Here is a 23,311-nt window from a genome sequence, read left to right as displayed (position 1 = left end):
AGCAAATTCAGTGAAAACAATAGGTCAGATTTTTATTTCAAGAATCAGGATCCTGCATGAATCTTGTTACGTCACATCAAAGTATGTACATTTGGCTGAACCATGCCTTTCTCTTATCCATGCTGTGCCCTCTTTAAAGAAAACAGTCTCTCCCAAATATACAGAGACATAAAATACCAACTTTATTTTTTAATGTTTATTTTTGAGATAGAGATAGAGTTGAGCAGGGGAGGGGCAGACAGAGAGAGGGAGACACAGAATCTGAAGCAGGCTTCAGGCTCTGAGCTGTCAGCACAAGAGCCCAATGTGGGACTCGAACCCAAGAACAGCGAGATCGTGACATGAGCCGAAGTTGGACGCTTAACTGACTGAGCCACCCAGGCACCTCAAGTACCAACTTTGTGTAAAAGAACACTGGCATGGAATAGACAATCCAACACATACTTTTGGAAATTGTCCACTTTAAGAATGAACACTCTAGGGGTGCCTGGGTGGCTCAGTAAGTTAAGCATCTGACTTGGCCTAGGTCATGATCTTGTCATTACTGACTTTGAGGCCCTTATCGGTCTCTATGCTGATAGCTCAGAGTCGAGCCTGTTTCAGATTCTGTGTCTCCCTTTCTCTCTCTCTCTCTCACTTTCCCCCACTCGCACTCTCTCAAAAATAAATAAATATTTAAAAAAAGAATAAACACTCTAAAGAGAATGTGGGGGTGCATTTTATTCACAAAAGATGAGGAAAAGCAAGGCAACAAATAAAGGAAAAGGAGAAACTTACTCTTCTGCTTTCCCTTAGGAGATGGGGGCATAGGTGTTTCTGCTTCTACCCTGCTGGGTATCGAAGTGGGGGACTACAGAGGAACTGGAATGAGCACCCTTCAGCTATTCTCACCTCTCTTTCTGAGGAAGTACTGGCTAGAATGTCCTTAAGAGGCCAAGTTCATCCAAGGGTAGACACGGTGAGTCCAGTTCCTGGTAAGCAGCCTTGAACCATCATTGCCCACTTTCCTTGACTTTTTGCAGGCGCTGGTCTGCTAAGCACTTGAATCCTGCAGGTACTAATCATATCACCTAATAACCTTATTCCTATTTGTTCCCACCTGGGAGACTTAAGAGAACCAACCCACTCATATCCAAAGGCACTTCTAAATTCCCACCCTCTTATGCACAGGCACTCCATTGAAAGAACCTATTTCAGAAGTGATGTCCTTCCCAAGATCATTCATACTGTGTTTCTCAGATCATAAGAATTCAACAGAAAAAAGACCAAAAAAAAATCACTCATATTTCTACCACTCAGGGGTAACCACTATTAACATTTTGGAGATTAACATTCTAATTTTCATCTCTCTCTCCCTTCATATAAACTCAAATAGGCTAATCCTATATGTAATATTTTATCTGCTTTTTTCACTTTTTATAACCAGCTATCACTTATTATGAGCAATGTCTATGGATGCAAAATATCCCATTGTGTAGTTCAGGAAAAAAAAAACCTTTATAGAGAAAGTAGATTACTGATTGCCTGGACTAGTGGTGGTAATGAAATTAATTGTAAATGGGATACGGGATCTCACTGGTGGTTATGTTCTAAAAATGATTTATGCCAATGGTTGTATCACTTATGAAGTTACTAAAAATCATTGAATCGCTCTTTGAAATGGGTGCATTTTATGACATGTATGATATACCTCAATATAGCTGTTAAAAATTATCATTCAAAAATCCCACTCATTGTCTGATTAATACTTTTTAGTCAATCATTTAGGACATTTAGGTCATTTCTAACTTTAACAATTTTAGGGTTAAACACTCTAGCAATTAGATGTTTCCACATCCCATAATTATTTTCTTAGGATAAAGCCCTAACATTTGAATGTATTTATTTAACACACACTTACATAGCACTTTCTCTGTACCAGGAAATATACTCAGCGCTTTAGTAATATTAATTCATTAATATGTATGTACATTTTAAAATAACTCCTAATATTACACAAATTTTTAGTTTTTGTTTAAAAAAACCAAAGAGTATAGGGGCGCCTGGGTGGCTCAGTTGGTTGAGCATCTGACTCTTGATTTTGGCTCAGGTCATGATTTCACGGTTCATCATACTGAGCCCTGCATCCAGCTCTGCAATGTCAGCTCAGAGCCTGCTTGGGATTCTCTCTTGCGCTCTCTCTCTCTCGTGCACGTGCATGTTCTCTCTCTCAAAACTAAATAAATAAACTTAAAAAAATCAAGCAGTATAGAAGTGTATACAATAAAATAACTACAGATGCCTCTTCATTTCCTATCCTGCTACCCACTCCTCTCCCAAGGAACAACCTTAAGAAGCATTTAGAGTACATTCATCTGGACCTTTTTAAATTAACTGCCAACTTATAATATTTAGTTCTGAGGGTGTTTGTAAACATAAGCGGGATCATACTATAGGTTATGTTTTATACCTTCTTTATCACCTGGCATTATCTCTTGGAAAAATTTATGTGTCAGTTTAAAGTAATCTACTTAATTCTTTTTAATATCTGCAGAATATTCAATGAGGTGAAGGTACCCACTGATTGACATTCATGTTGTTTCCAATTTTTCTCTATTACAAATAACACTGACATGAACTTTGTTATAAACACTTCTGTTGGAGAGATTCCTAGAAGTAAAATTTTGAATTTTTTTTAATGGTTATTTATTTTTGAGACAGAGACAGAGCACAAGCTGAGGAGGGGCAGAAAGAGAGGGAGACACAGAATCCGAAACAGGCTCCAGGCTCTGAGCTGTCAGCACAGAGCCCAATGCGGGGCTTGAACCCACAGACTGTGAGATCATGACCTGAGCCAGTCAGACGCTTAACCAACCGAGACACCCAGGTGACCCTAGAAGTGAAATTTTGGTTGAAGAAAATGTGCATTAAGAAAACATCTTAATAGCAACTGCCAACTCCTCCTCCAAAAATTCTCTACCAATTTATACTCCCACTAATGATCATCAGAGAATTCATTTACCTCTACTCATACAACATTGGGCATTATTATTCTTTTTAAATCTTGTCTGACAGATTAAATCAGCACTTACTTTTGCATAACTTACATTTATTTGATTACTAGTGATATGGATAAAATTTCATAATATAATATTTGTTGGTTATAATTTCCATAATTTCTTAGCTATCTCTGTTTTTAACATGGTCTCTTTGTGTCTTTTGCTTACCTTTTACTGAAAATTCTACTTCTTACTGCTTAGTAAGCACTCTTTTTATTCTAAAAATAATCATCTTCCATTTTTACAAATCATGAATCTTACTTGATAATTAGCAATTCTCATCTCTGTGATATAGTCCAATAGCCCTACAAGCTATGATTGCTTAATCTAAGTAGATATTATGTCTCAGTAAACTTGGCCTACTCCCTCTCACTGTATAAAGAAATTTTACAACAATATCTACCTATATAACTCTGTCAAGGTTATTTTTATAAGCAGGTTGACCTATATATCTCATGCTGCCAATTTGTTCCACCCATTTTTGTAACTTATAGTTTGTGTAAGAAGTCAATTTGAGCTACAATTTGACTCAGGCATTCTTAAGTTTTAGCTATTAAGGTCATCATGATTTCCCCACTTACCAAGAACAGGTATAATTGCAGGAAGCTATATTGCATAGTAATTTGGTCTTGGTATCAACACGTTGGTGCTGGAAAAATCCTATTATATCATAATCAATGTATGAACAGAAAAATTATCTAAGGCTATTTTCTGATGAGAAATACATTAGTTTTTCTTTAAATTTGAAACACATTCACACTATTTCCTCCTGTCAGTAGCAGTATCCTTCCTTTTACCATCTTATTTATCTAGTTCCTTCTGTTTTATAACTCCTGGTTCTTAAAGTAGTAGACATTTCTTATAAATAGATTCATATAATATGTGGCCTTTTGTGTCTCTGTCTGCTTTCACTTAGCTTACTGTTTTCAAGGTTCATTCATGTTGTTGCATATATCAGTCCCTCATTCCTTTTTACAGTCTTTTTTTTTTTTTTTTAATTAATAGACTTTATTTTTTAGAGCAGCTTTAGATCACAGAAAAGTTGAGTGGAAGGTAGAGAGATTTCCCATAAACCTCCTTTCCTCCCCCCAAAACACAAGTTTTCCCTAGTATTAACATTTTACATTAGTGTGGTACATTTGTTACAATTAATGAGCCAATATTGATATATTATTAACTAGTCCATAGTCTCATTAGGCCCAAACCCACATTAGGTTTTACTCTGTGCTGCATATTCTATGGGTTTTGACAAATACATATAATGACATGTATCTACCATTACAGTGTCACACAGAATCATTTCACTGACCTCAAAATTCTGTGTTCTGCCTATTCGTCTTTCTCTGTCTCCCCAAGCCGTTGGTAGCCAGTGATCTTTTTTTTTATTGATTCCATAGTTTTGTCTCTTTAAGAATGTCATATAGTCAGAATCATACAGTATGTAGTCTTCAGATTGGCTTCTGTCACTTAGCAATATCCACTTAAAGTGACTTCATGTCTTTTCATGACTTGATAGCTTTTAATTTATTTTTATTACTGAAAATATTCCATTATATGGATGTACCACAGTTTGTTTAACCATTCACCTATTGAAGGACATCTTGGTTGCTTTCACATTTTGGCAATGATGAATAAAGCTGCTACAAATAGTAATGTGCTGGTTTTTGTGTGGACATAACTTCCCAATTCATCTGGCTTAATACCCATGAGTATGACTGCTGGATTGTATGAGGTGAGTATTTTAGTTTTATAAGAAACTGCCAAACTGTCTTCTAAAGTGCCTGGCTGCACAATTTCGCATTTCCACCAGCAGTGAATGTAAGTTCTTGGTGCTCCACATCCTTGTCAGCATTTTCAGTTGTCAGGGTCTTGACTTTTAAACATTCTAATAGGTGTTTCAGAATATCTCATCATTGGTTAAATTTGCAGTTGCCTCTTAACACTGGATGTTGAGCATCTTTTTCTATATTTATTTGCCATGAGTATCTTCTTTGATGAGCTATCTGTTCAGATCTTTTGCCATTTTTAAATCAAGTGGCTTGTGGCTTATTGTGTTTTAGGAGTTCTGTATATATATTGGATATCAGTCCTTTATCAGATATATATGTTTTGCAGAGATTTTCTCCCAGTCTGTGCTTTGTCTGTTCATTACATGTTATTTTTGTGTAAAGCTTAACTAGAATTTTTATTTGTTTCAATTCTGATTTCAGAGAACTTTAAGATTAATCAAAGATTTCAATACATTTCCTCATCTATTTTCAGCCCTAGCTCAATATCAGCGTACTAGGACAGTAAGTATCCTTTTGTCGAGGCTCAAGGAAAAAGGCATGTATTTTTTGTAGAGGTAAGCCCTTTAGTAGGGGTTTTCATTTGTGTCATTTCTGTGGGATCTTGGGGCTCTTCTATCTCCTGTATCTGAATCTTCTCTTCTCCACCAGAGGGGAAGGTTTTCCCTTTCATTTGGTATTGCTGTTTCCATCTTCACCTGCATCTGCTTACCTTCAGGTCCTCACTCTCTGGTCATCTATGGGTCACAAGCTGCAGTCTACAAGAATAGCTCACTAGAAGCCTGTCTATTACCTCCTGATCAACAGATCACAAAATCCACCAACTAATCTAAGTCCTTGTCCTTTTAAAAGCCTTTAATACTTAATCACTAGCTGGATATTAAATATTGGGCTTCCATACACTATACACTCATATCTCTCCTTCTGTGTTTCTGACACTCCCATTCAATTTAATATTTCCAGATTCAATCTTTGGCATTCTAGCCTTCTCTTTCTATAATCTCCCTCTAAAAATGTATTTATACCCATAATATAAGCATCCTACAAAATAAAGCAGGTTGGCCGGCCAAGAATTAACCTTTGAGCAAGAGTCATCTAAAAAGAGCAAAATTGGTAGGGCCAGATATTTAAGCAGCCAAGAAACTTCCTTCTGTTTATTTGCTCCTCCTGCCTCACTCTTGAATGTTGGTCAATCTCTAATTCCCTTTGGCTCTGAATTCACACTCCTATGTCCCTAACCACATGTCTTCTCAGCCACCCTCTACTATTTTGCACATTTAGGTTTTAGAATTTCTCATCCTAATCCACCAAGTTGTGCTCTGAAAACATTTGCTTCCTCTATCGTATAGTCCAAGTTTAGCATTTCCAGTCCTAAATTGAACTTGACTCTGAATTCAACAATATTAACTAGACAGGTGCCAAAGTCTCTTCCTTTTATCTGTGTCTTCAGTAGTAACTTCTGGGATGATTCTCAGAGATGGCTCTCTGGTGCTGACCTTTTCTCTGTGCTCTAGCTCTACATCAGAGTTGCCTAGAGGACATTTCCACTTGGAAGTCTATATAATACTACCTCAAACTCAGCATTCCAAAACCAAGTTTTTCATTTCAATCCCCTTGTCCTCCTGAAGAAAGAGAGCTTCTGAAATGCTCTATATGTGCCAAATGGATCATTAATGTTCTATTCACCCAGTTCCAATCCCTTGAAGCCATCTTTGATTGCTGCCCATATACTGGTTAAGCACAGCAATTCAGTAGCTTTGAGGTCTCCATCCTCAAAGCTTTGAGCTTCTGTGGCCTAGCAATTTCATTCGTCACTATCTCTAGATTATTATAATGATAGCCAAGACGTTCTCATCCTCACAATGTCTCAAGAACTCATTAATCTTTGCTTTCCCATCCAGAGAAGTCATAAATTTAAACATACTGACTATCCCAATGTGCCCTGTTGTCACTATTAAAGAATGTAAGAAATATTATAAATGTCTTATACATATTGAAAACTGTTTTCTCAAACTACTATTGTGTGAGCATTTTTACACTACATACAGTATTTTTTAAAAATCTCATTAGAAGCTCATCAGAAAGTATCTCCAATATTTAAGACTATGGCTTGGTATTTTATAGATGCTTATGGAAGATATGTAATAATTTCAGGAAAATTAGTGAGGAAGTATAAAATTGCTATTCAGAGGAATACATGAGACCCAGAGGGGATTCTTCTACTTATATATCTTTTTTTCATTTTCCAAAAATAATTTATCATCAGAATGCAACACCGATGACATGGATAATAAACCATACTATTTTTTAATTTCCAGCAATATTCTCCAGTGGAGAAGAAACAGAGAAGGCTATGAAAAATATGCTTAGAGCATTAATATTTAATTAATGTAATAGGACCCTAAAATGATAATATTATAAATGTAAAAGCCTTGATCAAATCCATAAGTTGTGTCTAAAACACTGAATTCATATCTACTAATTTTAAGACATTCTTAATAGACAACCTGGAAGGCTGTACTTAAAGTTTCGCCTAAAAACAAACAGAACTTTGTGAAAGGCTAATCATTCACAGGCACACCTCATTTTATTGTGCCTCACTTCATTGTACTTTGCAAATATTGTGGTTTTTTTTTTTTTTTTTTTTACAAACAGAAGATTGTGGCAACCCTGTATCCAGCATGTCTCTCAGTACTATTTTTCCAATGGCATTTGCTCACTTCATGTCTCTGTGTCACATTTTGGTCATTCTCTCAATATTTCAAATTTTTTCATTCATTTCATTATATTTGATACGTGATCCGTGATCAGTGATCTTTGATGTTATTATTATAACTGTTCTGGGGCCACAAACCATGCCCATGTAAGACAACAAACTTGATCAGTAAATGTGTGTGTTCTGACTGCTTCACCAATGAGCCAGTCCTCCCTGGACTCTCTCCTCTCCTTGGGCCTCCCTAGTCCCTGAGACACATTATTGATATCGGGCCAATTAATGACCCTACAATGGCCTCTAAGTGTTCAAGTGAAAGGAGGAGTTGCACATCTCTCATTTTAAGCCAAAAGCTAGAAATGGTTAAGCTCAGTAAGGGAAGGCATGTTGGAAGCTGAGACAGGCCAAAAGCTAGGCTCTCTGCACCAAACATTTAGCCAAGTTGTAAATGCAAAGGAAAGGTTCTTGAGGGAAATTAAAAGTGCTAGGCCAGTGAACATACAAATGATAAGAAAGCAAAACAGCCTTATTGCTGACATGGAGAAAGATGTAGTGGTCTGGATCAAGATCTAACCAGCCACGAGTCTCCCTTAAGCCAAAGCCAAGCCCCTACTCTCTATGCCATGAAGGCTGAGAGAGGTGAGGAAACTGCAGAAGAAAAGTTGGAAGCTAGCAGAGGTTGGTTCACGAGGCTTAAGGAAAAAAGCGGTCTCTACAACATAAAAGTGCAAGGTGAAGCAGTAAGTGCTGATGTAGAAACTGCAGCAAGTTATCCAGAAGATCTAGCTAAGATAATTCATGGAAGTGGCTACACCAAAGCAGCATATTTTCAATGTAGATTAAACAGGCTTCTACTGGAAGATGCTAGTTTTGTAGCTAAAGGGGAGAAGTCAATGCCTGGCTTCAAAGCTTCAAGGGACAGGCTGACTCTCTTGCTAGGGGCTAATGCAGCTGGTGGCTTTAAGTTGAAGCCAGTGCTTGCTCACTGATCATTCCAAATGTCCTAGGGCCCTTAAAATTATGTTAAATCTATTCTGTCTGTGCTCTATCAGTGGAACAACAAATCCTGGATGACAGCACATTTGTTTACAACATGGTTTACTGAATATTTTAAGCCCACTATTGAGACCTGCTGCTCAGAGAAAAAGACTCTTTTCAAAATATTATTGCTCATTGGCAGTGTACCTGGTCACGCAAAAGCTTTGATAGAGGTGTACAAGGAGATTAATGTTGTTTCATGCCTACTAACACAACATGCATTCTGCAGCCCATGGATCAAGAAGTCATTTCAACATCCAAATCTTATTATTTAAGAAATATATGTCATAAGTCTAGAAGCTGTCATAGATAGTGATTCCTTTGATGGATCTGGGCAAAGTAAACTGAAAACTTTCTGGAAAGGATTCACGATTCTAGATTCTGTTAAGAACATCTGTGTTCATGGGAATAGGTAAAAATATTAACATTAACAGGAGTCTGAAAGAAGTTGATTCCAACCCTCACTGGTGACTTTAAGGAGTTCAGGGCTTCAGTGGAGGAAGTAGCTTCAGGTGTGGTGGAAATAGATGAGAGTGAGAATTAGAAGGGGGGCCTGAAGATGCGACTGAATTGCTGCAATCTCATCATAAAACTTGAATGGATAAGGAGTTGCTTCTTATGGATGAGTGGAGAAAGTGGTTTCTTGAGATGGAATCTACTGGCGAAGATGCTATGAAGATTGTTTTTTTTTTTTTTTTTGAAGATTGTTGAAATGACAATAAACAATTTAGATAGAATGTTACATAAACCTAGTTGATAAAGCAGTGGCAGGGTTTGAGAGAACTGACTCAAATTTTAAAATCAGCCCTACTACAGGTAAAATGCTATCAAACAGCATCACATGCTACAGAGAAATTATGAAAAGAAGAGTCAACTGATGTGTCAAACTTCATTGTTGTCTTATTTTTTAAATCACCACAACCACCCCAACCTTCAGCAACCAGCACCCTGATTAGTCAGCAGCCATAACATGGAGGCAAGACCCTCCACCAGAAAAAAGATTAGGACTCGCTGAAAGCTCATATGATGGTTAACATATTTTAAGCAATAAAGTATTTGTTAATTAAGGTATGTGCATTATTTTTTAAGACATAATGCTATTGCATATTTAATAGCCTATGGTATAGCGTAAACATAACTTTTATATGCACCAGGAAACCAAAAAATTCATTTGGCTTGCTTTATGCCAGTATTTGCTTTATTGCAATGGTCTGGAACCAAACCCATAATATCTCCAAGGTTTGCTTGTATTACCAGTGTAAGGTAGAAATCCAAAGAGGTGAGGTAATTCAGCAAGTTTTCTCCTTATGTATCTTAGAACATTCTAGCTAACAAGCTAGGAAACTATCTTCAAAGCCAAAATGCTTTACTGCCCCATCCACACTTTTCATTTTCTACCCAGATTCAGTCTGTCAGCAGTATAGTCTCATCAGTTGCTTTAGGTGTTGTTTCTTTTCAAACATTTATTTTAAGGGCTAAATTACATACACAGTAAGAAAAAAGAATAAAAATATGTGCCCAAAGAAAGCAGAAGGAAGGAATTAATAAAAATAAAAGTTGAAAATAATAAATGAGAAAACAACCCATAAAAATGATAAATTACTCCAGAAACAGTTCTTAGAGGGAAAATCAATAAGACAAATAAATCACTGGCTAGTTTAATCACAGGAAAAAACCCACAAATGAACTAAATCAGAAGTGATAAAGAAAATATAATCACAGCTACAGAAAAATAATTTTTAAGAATTATAACAGACTTCTTTGCACAACCCTAAGCTTATATTTTTGAAAATCTGATGGAAATTTGTGCATTTTAAGGAAAATATAAATTAATGAAATTGAATCAATAAGAAAGAAAATTTGAGTAAACCAGTCACCACAGAAATAAATAATGAGAGTTGTAATAAAATCATTCAGGTCTAAATGGTTTCAGAAGCAAATTCTTTCAAACCTTCAAAATCAAGGTAATTTCTATGTTGTTCAAACTGTACTCGAATCCAGAGAAAGATGGAAAACCCTCAAATATTTTTTGAAGGCACAATAATACTGATAGCACAGCTTAATAAAATAGTATAAAAATTAAGCCTAGAAAAAAGTCCCTTATGAAAACAGATGAGAAAGATCCTAAATGAAAACATTAGAAAATCAAATACACATACTTATATGTGGGAAATCGAGTTTATCCAAATATTAAAAAATGGGCATGACCAAGAATTTCTGTTCATTGAACTGGTGATTCAGTATTGCAAAATCAATTATTCCCAACATTCATATTAACTTGTAAAGGAAAAGATATGATCACAATATTCTAAAAAGTCATATTATAAAATCCACTACCTATTGGCTAAGAATTTTTTAATAAGCTAGAAGGATATTAAAAAGTATTTTTAAAATGGAGGAACATGTCATATTTCTAAATGAAAGTACCTGATATTAAAAAGTGATCAATTATCCCTCTAAATGACTCCATAAACTTATTCTAGGGAAAAAAGAAATGATAACTTTGGAATTTGGAAAAAATAAAAAAGGTAATTCTAAAATTCAAATGAAGTGTAATACTAATCAGCATTAAAAGGAATAGAGAAATAAGGAGTAAGTAAAGCTATGATGACCAAAATAGAGTAGTACTAGGGACACAATAATCACACAACATAATGGAACAGAGGTCCAGAACCAGTATGTATAACAAATTAGCATTGATGAAGGTGATTTAAAATCAATGCAAAAAAAATGGCTTACAACAAATCGCATTGGGATAATTATTTCACCATTTGGAAAAAAGAAAACACTAAAACTTAGAAAATCTTTTTTAAAAATCCCAGAGAGATTAAAGATAGGCTAAAAAATAAAATTGCAAATTTTCCACCAAATGTGGAAATCATATAAGAGATTTTGGTTCATTTGCATGTGAAAACATTTATATCTCAAGATAGAAATTGATACTAGAAGACAAATTGAACTGGGAAAAATGATTTGCAATGCTTATGATAATCATGAATACCCTAAATAGGAAAAAAATTCTCTCAAAACAATCAGAAAAAAAAACACATAAAAATGACTTTAAAAACCCCAGAAACAACTAAAAAATATATGAAAATATTTAGTATACTAATTATTAAGTAAATAGAAATTAAGATAACAATCATCATGTTTTTCCTAGCATATCAATAAATTTGATACAATATTACAATTAAAATTAATGTCCAGGACCAATTTTAATGTGGGAAATAGGCATATATCTTGAAGGAGGTGAACTACTATAACATTTCTGAAGAACAGTTTTGCAAAATATATCAAAAGCTTTTAAAAAGGCCCTTTGTCCTTGCAATTCCATTCTTAGAAACTTATCTTAAAAAAATAATCTGACAGGTTTATGCAAATGTGCTCATGGTTTAATCAGGAGAAAATTCACTTTTTGTAAGACCTGAAACTTACACATCTGGGAAGAGAGTTTTTAATAAAAAAATGCAAAATTATGAAAACAAAGTTAGTTACAAAATGAATATTTAGAAGGAGGAAAGCATAATATATTACAAACTTTTTAAAGTTGACAAATATCACAAACATTACAACATCCTCCCAAATAGCATAATATTTATATTCATTTTCCTAAATTTTTGACAGCATGTTTTTTGATTGCTTCTGCATGTGATTAAAATTTTTAATATTATTTTTCTATATGCATATGGAAAAATAGTTGTCTGCCCCAGCATGATCAATCAAAATCTGTTTTATATCATTGATGGTTAAAATGCATAATATAACTAACTCCACCGAGAGACATATTTCCTATTTGCAAAGCTGTACAGGTTTGTGTCCCACAAACGCAGGAATTCTGATCAATTCAATTTTGCATAATTCCCATCTAACAGTAATAAAAAAGAAAGAAAGAAAGCCTGGTGTATTTATCATTGTAGATGCTGCATTATTGCATACGCTCCTGACAGGAGAGAACTTCTGTTGTCACTAAGCATCTATGAAAACCAAATTTTACATATCTGATGATTAAAATTTTCCATAGCCTAGTATCTGGCTCCATACATTTCACACTTTATTTCTCCTCCACTGAGCATACTTCTAGGGCCACATACTATAGAACAAATTCATATTATAGTGTGTCCTCTGGCCTTGAACCTTTGTGTCAAGATGCTGAGTAAGTTGGGATAGTGGGTGAAAGAGTATTCAGGGAAGCCATTCTTATAACATAAGCCTACCAACAACTCAACTCTTCACAAAAGGGATTGAAAACCATATAACGTATCTTACTAAACTCAAACTAAATGCATCCTCAACTTGACTTCTTCCCTAGGTCCCAAAAATGTGGCCCCTCTAGCAACACTTGACAAACGGGGAAGTGTGACAGATAGGAAGCTGGAATGGAAAAAGAAAGTTGTCTCAAGTGAGTAGTATGAAAACATTTTATATTTGCTACCCTTAGAAGACTTTGTTCCTTCTCATTTCCTTTTGCAATTTTTTTCCCATCTGACCCTTACTTGTCATATTTCAAGGCCTGATCCTGGGACTTCCTATCCCACTCACTTCTTTCTAGAAAATCTTATCTGCAACACCAGGTTAAATTACTGTTTGCATCCCTATGAACTTCAGACTTGTACTTCTACTCCAGAATTTCCTTTGAGTCCTAGATCCAACTGTTAACTCAACATTTTCACTTAGATTATCTCAAAAACACGTCAAATGCCTTATCCAAGATAGAACTCACAACTGACCACCCTTGACAACTTATTTCTCTTCTGAGAGGAATGTGGTATCCTAGAAAACGTAACACCTTTCAAACAAGGGTTGAATACAAAAGCCCAGGTGTTATTTTCTATACCCAACACATTACCAAGTCTTATTGATTTTGCCTGTTAGTTCTCTCTTAACACTGTCTGTTTCCCTTCATCATTCCATCACTTCCTACTCTCTCACCTCCACCCCAATCCAAGCTACCCTCATGGCTTTTCCATGTCTTCCTACTGCCTAGAGGATGTGGCATTCAGAACCCTTCACAATCTGGCCCCAACACATTTTTTCTAGACTTATCTTCCATATTTCTTGTATGTCAGCCACAGTAGATTACTCATTCCTATGCATAACAAAGTTTTATACTTTGCCCTTTTCCATTATTATTCCCTCATTCTAGAATGCTTTTGCCCATTCTGTCCATGTGTTAAACTCTACTTATTTCACAAGACCCAGATCAAATATCATCTGGATGAAATCTTCCTGGACCTTTCCTTTTGCTCTACCATTTTCTGCCACTCTTTCCAAACAATCAGTACTCCATCATGTTTTTATAGGTCTGTACATACCACTAATATAGCAGTCCTACATTGTAGTTCATTTGTACCAATATCTATAATAGATAATGAATTGCTTGAGAGCAGAGAAAATGGCTTTGTGTCCTTCTGCCACTTGGTATAGAGCCTAGATTCAAGGTGGGACCTCAATATATGTTTCCACAGCATATCTTCAACTCTGTTACAAGTGAACACAGTCCCAACTGATTTGGCATAAGCAGAAATAAGAAATGTATCTGCTCATGTAATAAAAAGTACAGGGGTAAAACTAGCTGCAGCAGGTGCTGAAATAACCCTCATAAATGGTCATAAAATGGTCATAAAATGCTACTGTCTCTGTTCTCCTTCATGTGGGCTTCATTCTCAAGCAGCATAGTAACTCTAGACCATTATTCTAGATGAAATTTGAGCAGTATAGGGAGAGCGTCCTTTCCCTGACAGTTTGCACAAAAATACTGAGCCTGGCCTTCATTTACCAAACTGGATTACGTGATCATCATTGAACCAATCCTGGAGACCAAAGAAAACTAATCATTTGATAGGCGGGACCTGAGCCATATGCCTATCACTGAGCTTGGAGTGGAAATAAGGACTAAGAATAGGGCAGCTCTCTAGGGGAAAATCAAGGTCCTGCTACCAAAATGTTGAGGACTCAGTAAGCGTACACAAGTAGTTTATAAAATTCTTGGGGAAATTATCATTAACCTTCCTTTCAGACAGAATTCTCAGTGCTATATCATTTATTTGAAATTTCATAAAATTTGAAATCTGCCCTTAAAAATATTTCTAGGTTTTAAAAAAAAAATTGTGTTGATGTTTTTGAACATCTGGCATAATATCTAGCATAACATATGTGTTATGCACTAGGAGATGTATATTAAAAAATAAAAGAATGACTTAATAAATAACACAGTCTGTAGAAGAATGTATACAATATATAGAAAATGTCATACATAAATACATACATTAACCAGGACAAGAAATGGAGATCTGCTTTACCCTAAAGTGTAATTCATTATTTCACAAGTGACCAAAATAAAACACAACTTGTGTTTCCTTAAAGAAGAAAACTAGATTTCCCTCCCTCTTCTTTTTCTTTCCTCTTCCTTTAAAAGAAAAGTTCAGAAAATGGGCCATTGGTTTAAATTCTTGTCTTCACTTACTAAAGTCTGCTATAACATGATCACGTATGAACCCAAGTTGTATTTTGGATTTGTATCTATATGTTAATATATCTATATATATAATATATATAATATATATATAACATATATATTTTATAATATAAATATAACATTTATATCTATATGTTTGGATTTATATCTATATGCATATATTTATACGCATCAAGACAACAATCAAATCGGAGCCTGGGCAGGCAGATACTACAGAAATGCTAACTACCAAGTAGAGTTCTGTCTGAGCTAAAAGCAATAATGCTATTTGTTTTGGTCTTAAAGGGAAGAAATTTTCCTTACAAATATATCTAGCAGACCTACTCTACCAAGTAAGATTGATTTCATGACTGCTCTAATGCTTACCCAATGACCATGAGAGCTAGACGTGGCTGTCAGCTCAAGGAATTTATAAGATCCAATGTCAAATCCACAGAGAGTGAATCCCTTTATGCCAGTTAATATTTTATTCACTTCCCTATTCCTCTGAAACAGGGCACAAAGTATGATATAAAATTTTCTCAAAAAATAATTCATGATTTGATGTAAGTATACATACAAACACATATATATGTTTCTTTATGGTTTAATGTGTTTCTTCATATTCCATCTGCTATCAAGCCTCCTTTTAGGTACATTTCGTTACCAAGAGAGGTTTGAATGCCACTCTTCTCATGACATACAACAAGCAGGAAGCTTGGGGGAGGGGAGCAAAGTGTGTTGGAGGGGATGAAGAATCAACTTTTAGGTCATACCAACTTTTCTTGCTTTAAGAAAGAATAGGGGGGCAGCAAAAATTCTTTTTTTTTTTTCAAATTTTTAAGTTCTAGTTAGTTAACATATAGTATAATATTGGTTTCAGGAGTAGAATTTAGTGATTTATCACTTACATGTAACACCCAGGGCTCATTACAACAAGTGCCCTCCTTAATGCCCATCACCCATTTAGCACATCATTCACCCACCTCCCTCTATCAACTCTCAGTCTGTTCTATGTATTTAAGAGTCTCTTACAGGGGCGCCTGGGTGGCTTAGTCGGTTAAGCGTCAGACTTTCGCTTAGGTCATGATCTCGCGGTTCGTGGGTTTGAGACCCGCGTCGGGTTCTGTGCTGACTGCCAGCTCAGAGCCTGGAGCCTATTCTGGAGCCTATTTCAGATTCTGTGTCTCCCGCTCTCTCTGACCCTCCCCTGCTCACGCTCTCTCTCTCTCTCTCTCTCTCTCTCTCCTAGAAATAAATAAAAATATTAAGAAAAAAAGAAGAAAAAAAAAGTCTCTTATGGTTTGCTTCTCTCTCTCTCTCACTCTTTTCTTCCCCTCTTCCCATATGTTCATCTGTTTTGTTTCCTAAATTCCACCTATGAGCAAAATCATAGAACAGCAAAAATTCTTTCTGAGTCTATATCAATTTACAAAATTAATGGAGATAATAGAAACCAAAACAAACAAATCATTCCTATCACTGGAAGCATTATTTGTGTGAATTATATGTTACATAGCACTAATTTCATTTTGCCTACATATCGAACACAGCATTAATAAATAGCTTCAAGCTAACTTCAGAGTATCTTTTTCATTTTCTAGGGGGGAAAAAGAATGCTTGATTTATCTTCTGTACTTCTACTAAATATTTTTTAAAAGTTAAAAGGAACTCAAACATTCTTTTCTTCTTGGTTTCATGATACTTTAGGGAAAAGTTTGTAGCAAAATATTAGCTTCATATATTCCTGTTAGAAACACTCTTATGGTCTAAGAAGTAGACTGTATACCTAAGAGAATCAATTTAAGGCTTCAGTAAGAGCAACACTTTGATTCATTGATATGTAATTTAATATCTCCTCAGTGTTTGCATTATAATTCAGTGACTACAACCCCAATAAGCAAGTAGGAAATTAAGGTACTGAGAGTGAATAACTTTACACAGTAAAGTATGCTGTCCATGAAAAAGGAGAAAGACCAAGTTCCAGCTATTGATGTTTGAGCAGTTTGAAGAAAAGTAGTGGCCCTCAGAAATATTCCAAAGAGGAGCTGACAACTTCAGAGTATTCCACAGCTTATTATTGATTTTTTGAAGTCCATAATGTAATAGGGATAACATCTTATTCATTATTTATTAGTTCTCCTTTAGAGTTTTTTCCTCTACTCAGTCTACCTGTCCTCATCTTTTTGGACCTTTCTACTCAGAACTCCTGCCCACTATGAAGACATATAGGACTGGAACCTTTTGGTATTTTTTTTTTTTACTCCAACTCTGCAAGTCCTAATCAACTTTTACCTGCATCACCAGGAAAATCTCTTCGTGGGTTCATGTCCCTCCACTGACGTTTCCCTTCTCTCTGCCACCAATAATTCTCCAGATCTGATCATGTACTCTCCTGCACCTAATGCCACCAGGTCCAGGTACTCCTGGCCATTAACACTCTAGCCCCAACATTTACATATCTCACTCCGATCTTCTACTGACCCTCATACAACTGTCCCTGATCCACACCTATGAAATATGAAGCCAGACAATATTTCCCTTCCTGTTATTAATCTTTAAAAAGGCACTGCCATGATAGCTAATGGAACGTTCCAGGCCATCCTTTGCATTTGAAAAGTTTTTTCTTTCTTGGTTATTTATATCCATATTAGAAAATTTAGCCTTAATGAATAACCTGCCACTTCTGATACTTAAGTCAAATTAGCAAATATTTCTTAAATACCTAATCTTCAGCAGATTTTTTTTTCTGTGAGAATGTGAAGAGGATGAAAACATGTCTTTTAACCATTGAGATTATAGATGAGAACAAAATCCTCCAGAATACCAGACTGTTGGTTCACACTGTCAAAGATGAAATTGCTCTATAGATGGCTAGTAAGTGGCTTTTATTAAAGCATTAAGGGACACCTGGCTGGCTCAGTTGGTAAAGCATGCAACTCTTGATCTTGGGGCTGTGGGGTCAAGCTCCACACTGGGTGTAGAGATTACTTAAAAATGCACTGGCTGTTATGTGGAAACTAATTTGACAATAAACTATTTGTAAAAAAACAAAATAAAAATAAAAAAATAAAAAATAAAATAAAGATCCTGAAAAAAAAATGAAATCTTTAAAAAAAACATTGAAAGTTACATGTTAGACAGAGGGCCTCTAGAAAACCACATTTCCCATATTCTAATAAGTCCTTTACTGATAATACATCAGATTATTCATAAAAATGGGACAATAAAATAACTATTTAAGTATTTCAATCTTTGCATTAGTCTCTCCACCTTTGAAAGAGAAATACTAATAGTAACTAATTTCTTAAATTAAAGGAATAACTTAAAGATCTGGAGTTATGATTTAAAACGCTATAATACCAGGTTCATCATACATTATTACAGTGGGTTTTAAAAGAATATAAGAACTCTTACCATATGATCCAGCAATTACACTCTTTGGTATCTGCTCAGATTAAATGAAAACATGTCCAAACAAAAACTTTAACATGGACGTTTATGGCAGCTTTATTCGTAACTGCCAAAACTTGGAAGCAACCAAGATGCACTTCAAAAAATGAATGGATAAGCAAACTGTGGTACATTCAGACAGTGGAATTTTATTTAGTGATAAAAAGAAATGAGCTGTCAGGCCATGAAAAGACATGGAGGAACTTTTATGTGCATATTGTTAGGTAAAAGTAGCCATTCTAAAAGGCCATTTATTGTATGATTTCAACTGCATGGCATTCTAGAAAAGGTGAAACTATGGGAACAGTAAAAAGATCAGTGGTTGCTAGCAGTTGGGAGAGGCAGGGATGGACAGATGGAGCATGGGGGATTTTCAGGGCAGTGAAACAATTCTGTGTAATACTACAGTGGTGGAAACATGCCATTGTACATTTGTCAAAATCCATAGAATTTATGACACCAAGAGTGAACCCTAAAGTAAACTATAGACTCTAGGTGAAATGATGTGCCAAGTTATGTTTATCAGTTGTAACAAATGTACCATTTGGGTGCCGAGTGTTGATAATGGGGATAATGCATGTGTGGGGACAGGGGGATGTGAGAACTCCTTGTACTTTCTACTCAGTTTTGCTGTGAATGGAAAACTGCTCTTAAAACTAAAGTTGACTAATTTTTTAAAGGAACATAAGATAAAGGAGATACCATTTAGTAAATCTCATCTAATGAATACTTACAAAGCCACATGACAATCACTTGACAGAATGTCGAGATTTTAAGTTCTGTGATTCTAAGAATAAATTGTAGAAAATTATAATATAGGCTCAATATCTTCAGTTCCTGTATAAGTTCTGATCCTGACTGAACCAAAGAATTAACTTTGTTCCAAATAACAGAATAATCTAGAAATAATTTTAAAGTTATGTTGTCAACTTTTATGTTTCTCAAAATAAAAGCATAGGAGAACACTGAAAATCTAAGCTGTGTTTCCTTAGGTCAATGTGGAGGGATGAATAGTATTTAAAAAACAACAACAACAACAACAACAACAACAACAACAAAAACCAGCCTGCAGCAAAATGAAATCCTTTTTTTCTTCAGGAGACTTGTTGGCATTTTCAAGGAAATCTGACCATTGGATGTGGGGAAGACTAAGGTGACCCAACTGCTCTCAGTAAGTGTCACCAACCTGGGTTCTCATGGCCCATCCGTCTTCTCCATCCTCTCCCCAAGAGCGGTGGTCCCAGCCCACACGTCTTAGCTCCCTACCCTGCCTTTCCTGCTCATCCTCCATGGGGACTGCATACTCCGCAGTTTGGAGACCATATTTGAAAAGACCATTCTTTAATTCACTGAGACTCTTGATTTGCTGGACAAGATGTTCAGGAACACTGATTAGAGGTCAATAAGATCAAAACAAAATGGATATTTAGTAACTGCATTAACCTTGAGAAATGAAGACTGCTATACTTTAAATAACCTTATCTTGGAGTTGTATTTCAAAGATGGCATCAGTATTTTAAAGCCTGCTAGGATGAACTTGAAGCTTCATCTGTTCAAGGACAAGACTCTTGTTTCAGTTCATAATTCCTATGAGCAGCTTCTGTGGCGTGCTTTCTCTTTATTTTAACATACATATGCTTGATGTTCTTGTGTTTCTTTTACATTTAATCTCAATTAAATTACTTCAGGAGGTTGTATGTGGGTGGATCTGGGGGTGTCAGGAGAGTTAATTTTGTAGTTGAATAAATTCCCTTTAGAATTTTATAAAGCTTCCCGCCATCTCCCATCAAACTCTCAGCACAGAAATCACAGTGTACAGTGTTCCTTTTCCTCCAGCTTGCTTTTATGTGGGAAACTAAAGACAGCGATAGATTTGTAAATAGATAATTGCTATTTGAACAATAATCCCACTTTTGTACAAGTTATTTACTTAATAAACCAAAGTTCTAGGATAAATATGATTATAATCAACAAAATAGACTCCTTGACAAGAAATAGGAATGAATCACCATTTACAAGTTTGATAGAATAAGAGTGGGTTGTTCACTTTGTCAGTCGATGTATGTGGCTTGGCAGTTAATAGTTTAGATTTCTCTTTGCTCAATTTGAGGCTTATTCTTTGAGGTTTAAATCGATCAATTAATTATGTTCAATTCAATAGCTATCTCACAAAATTATTATATATTTGTGCTGCTAGACATAAAATGACTAGTGTTTCTGAAGCTAATTTTTCTGATAAATTTGAGATGTATTAGAGGCAAATTTACTGTTTGAATAAGTTCCTCAGTGCATGCAGTAGACAGCTCATATATGCTTATAAAGTGAAAGGCTTGCACCCAAGCAGGTGCGCAAGCTTGTATTAGCTGCACAATGCCTACCTTGCAGGTAATCAATAGCCATATCCAATACCTGGGTGAGTAGTCAATAAACTAAAACCAGATCAGGAAAGACAAAAAAATTAGTCTTGGCACAAGTCCCAGTACCTGTCCTAGGGAAGCCCAGGTCAAAGGCAGAAGCGGCAATCAAGTTAAAGGTAGAATACTGAATAACTACCAAACTCTGGGGCCCAACCCGTTCTCTATCTGGAAAGGAGATGCAAAGAAGAGTAGAAAGGGTAGGAAATCTCATTCCACAAGTATTCATAGGGAAGCTTCTACATGCACATTGGCCAATGCAAAGCCCAGAATCATTTTGGGAAGACTGAATAAAACACAAATGTTGGTTCCTCTGATTGCTTGACCTAAATCTCAAGGAGGATCCATAAACCAACTGGGACCTTGTAAGGATCCACAGAGGACTGGATTCTTAATTGGTCTGTGAAACTTAACTGAAAAAGTTCCAGAACCTGAACATCAAAGACAGCCCTGCACTGTGGCTTCTTCGCCATGGGCTAATTGACTCCCATGCTCTTCCCCATCAGGAAGACCTTTAGTTATTTTTTACTCAGATATTTTTACCCAGATGATGGGTACTATCTGCTAAAATCTTCATCTTTCTCTAAAATTGCTATTATTAATAAAAATGTTTCTCATTGTCTTATTCATCAGATACATATTTAAGTGCGAATCAGGCCTTCTGATAAAAATATTGATAAAACTCTCACCAAAAGACATTTTAAAACCTGTTTTGCTTAATCTGTGTAGACTTGTTCTGGTTAATTAAGCATGTTGTCTCTGTGAGTCTTTCTGCATTATTTAAGTTATTCATGGATTGCGCTTTTTACCACTTCCCATTGCCCCAACTCTTACGACCACTACTTATTTCTTAGGCAGCTAGGAGTTGGGAGTCCCTATTGTTGTTGGCAATCACTGGCTAGAACAGCTACAAATTTGATCAGGTTCAGAAAACCAGAGTAGCTTGGCGGTAGTGAATGAATGGTACTGTGAGGGACTGTTTTACTGTATTGATCTAGGTATCATATTTTCAAGGTAATGTTTTTGCTTTTGGTATCACCAAAATGGATCACCTTGGACTGGCATCTGAGCCGATGGCAAGTACAAGGTTGCATGTATTCACAGGCATGGGACAACAATTCAACAGGCTGTACCCAGAGATCTCATGAACCAACTGCTCCTCCACGCTTTCCACACTCAAGGCAGGGCCCCTGCCTCATCCCCTACTAGCCTGAGGCTGGGTCCTGAGACCCCCAGGAGAAGAGCAACCAGAGGCAGATCTGTTGTGGGGTCAGGGGAGTGGGGGGCAGCTGTTCAGGGTTATGCTGATGGAATGAGCTGGAGATGTAAAGCCAGAGGATTTGGGTTTGAGTTCTGGCCCTGAGTATAACACCTACCAGAAATGTGACATTTAGTAAGACTATTAACATTGGCTTAGAGGAGTAAAAAGGCTCTCAGTCCTACCTCCTTAATCTCAAGCAGATGTCAGAAAGACTAAATACCTAATTAGCTATCAATCTGCTCCGTTTTGTGTCTTAGAATGTAAAATACTTGTCCATATGTTGTCTTACCTTCACATATTTTCCTTTATTTTCTCCTAGCATGCTTTGAGCAATTCAGTTTCTTCTGTAGATATCCATGTATGGATCTTAACCTACTATCATTGGGAACCACAGAAAAAGATGGATGGGATGTCATTTGAGGAGTGTGAGGTTTTGACAGAAAAAAGGCAAGTACATATTTTCCTAGGCAGACTGAAGTTTGAAAAATATTAGTAAGTCTTGACCCATAATAAAGAATATTCTTTTACCAGTTGTTTTTCCCTTGCTCTCCCAGAACAAACTGTTAATGTTTTCTAAGCCCGGTCTATTTTCAGTTGGGTTGTATTTTGGCATTTGTGTGACAATGTCAGAGCCACAGCCTGTCATTTCACATTCTGCTAGTGACACCTGGATCTATTTTTTGTTCAGTTTCTAGAAAAAAAAAACAAAAAACTGTCACTCCACTTCTGTGGTTTGAAGCCAGGAGCAGAAAGCCATCTCTGTGCCCTTGGTACAATTTAAACAAAGCATTTTGTAACTCACTCCTTAATCACTTCTCTCCTGCTCACAGATCTCCCCTACTGTGGAAACATGCTGAGAAGAACATCTTCCTAAAGTGGCTCCATCTCAAACACCCTCTCATGGATTGGAGAATATTTGAAAAGTGCCTTGGATTGGAAATTTATTTATTTATCCCCAGGGTTTTTAAATTAAGAAATACATTTCTTAGATTCTTTTGTATTTTGAACACCACTCTGATATTCCTAGAAGCTGCAAGTTTCTGAGAGTTTGGACTGCTGGAGACCTCAAGAGCTAATTTTCAGGTCCCTAAACTACTTGTGAGGAATCTCTTTACATATACATAGGGAAGCTGTGAATGTCTTCACAGCACTC

General features: G+C 36.0%; 1 protein-coding gene and 1 long non-coding RNA gene across 2 annotated transcripts in view; one reads left to right on the top strand and one right to left on the bottom strand.

Moving 5' to 3' along the window:
* Positions 1-23,311, bottom strand: part of LOC120224241 (dual 3',5'-cyclic-AMP and -GMP phosphodiesterase 11A) — a 217,510-nt gene that overhangs the window by 83,602 nt on the left and 110,597 nt on the right. The gene's annotated exons all lie outside the window — the stretch shown is intronic.
* Positions 12,920-22,599, top strand: LOC120224243. Its single transcript, XR_005526503.1, has 3 exons — positions 12,920-12,975; positions 19,582-19,654; positions 22,478-22,599. It is a non-coding gene; the product is annotated as an uncharacterized LOC120224243 (long non-coding RNA).

Source organism: Hyaena hyaena, unplaced genomic scaffold (assembly GCF_003009895.1).
Source record: "Hyaena hyaena isolate Hyena2069 unplaced genomic scaffold, ASM300989v1 scaffold_1137, whole genome shotgun sequence".
NCBI lineage: Eukaryota > Metazoa > Chordata > Mammalia > Carnivora > Hyaenidae > Hyaena > Hyaena hyaena.
The sequence above is the reverse complement of the archived record's forward strand: the minus strand, read 5'-3'. Positions and strand labels throughout refer to the sequence as shown.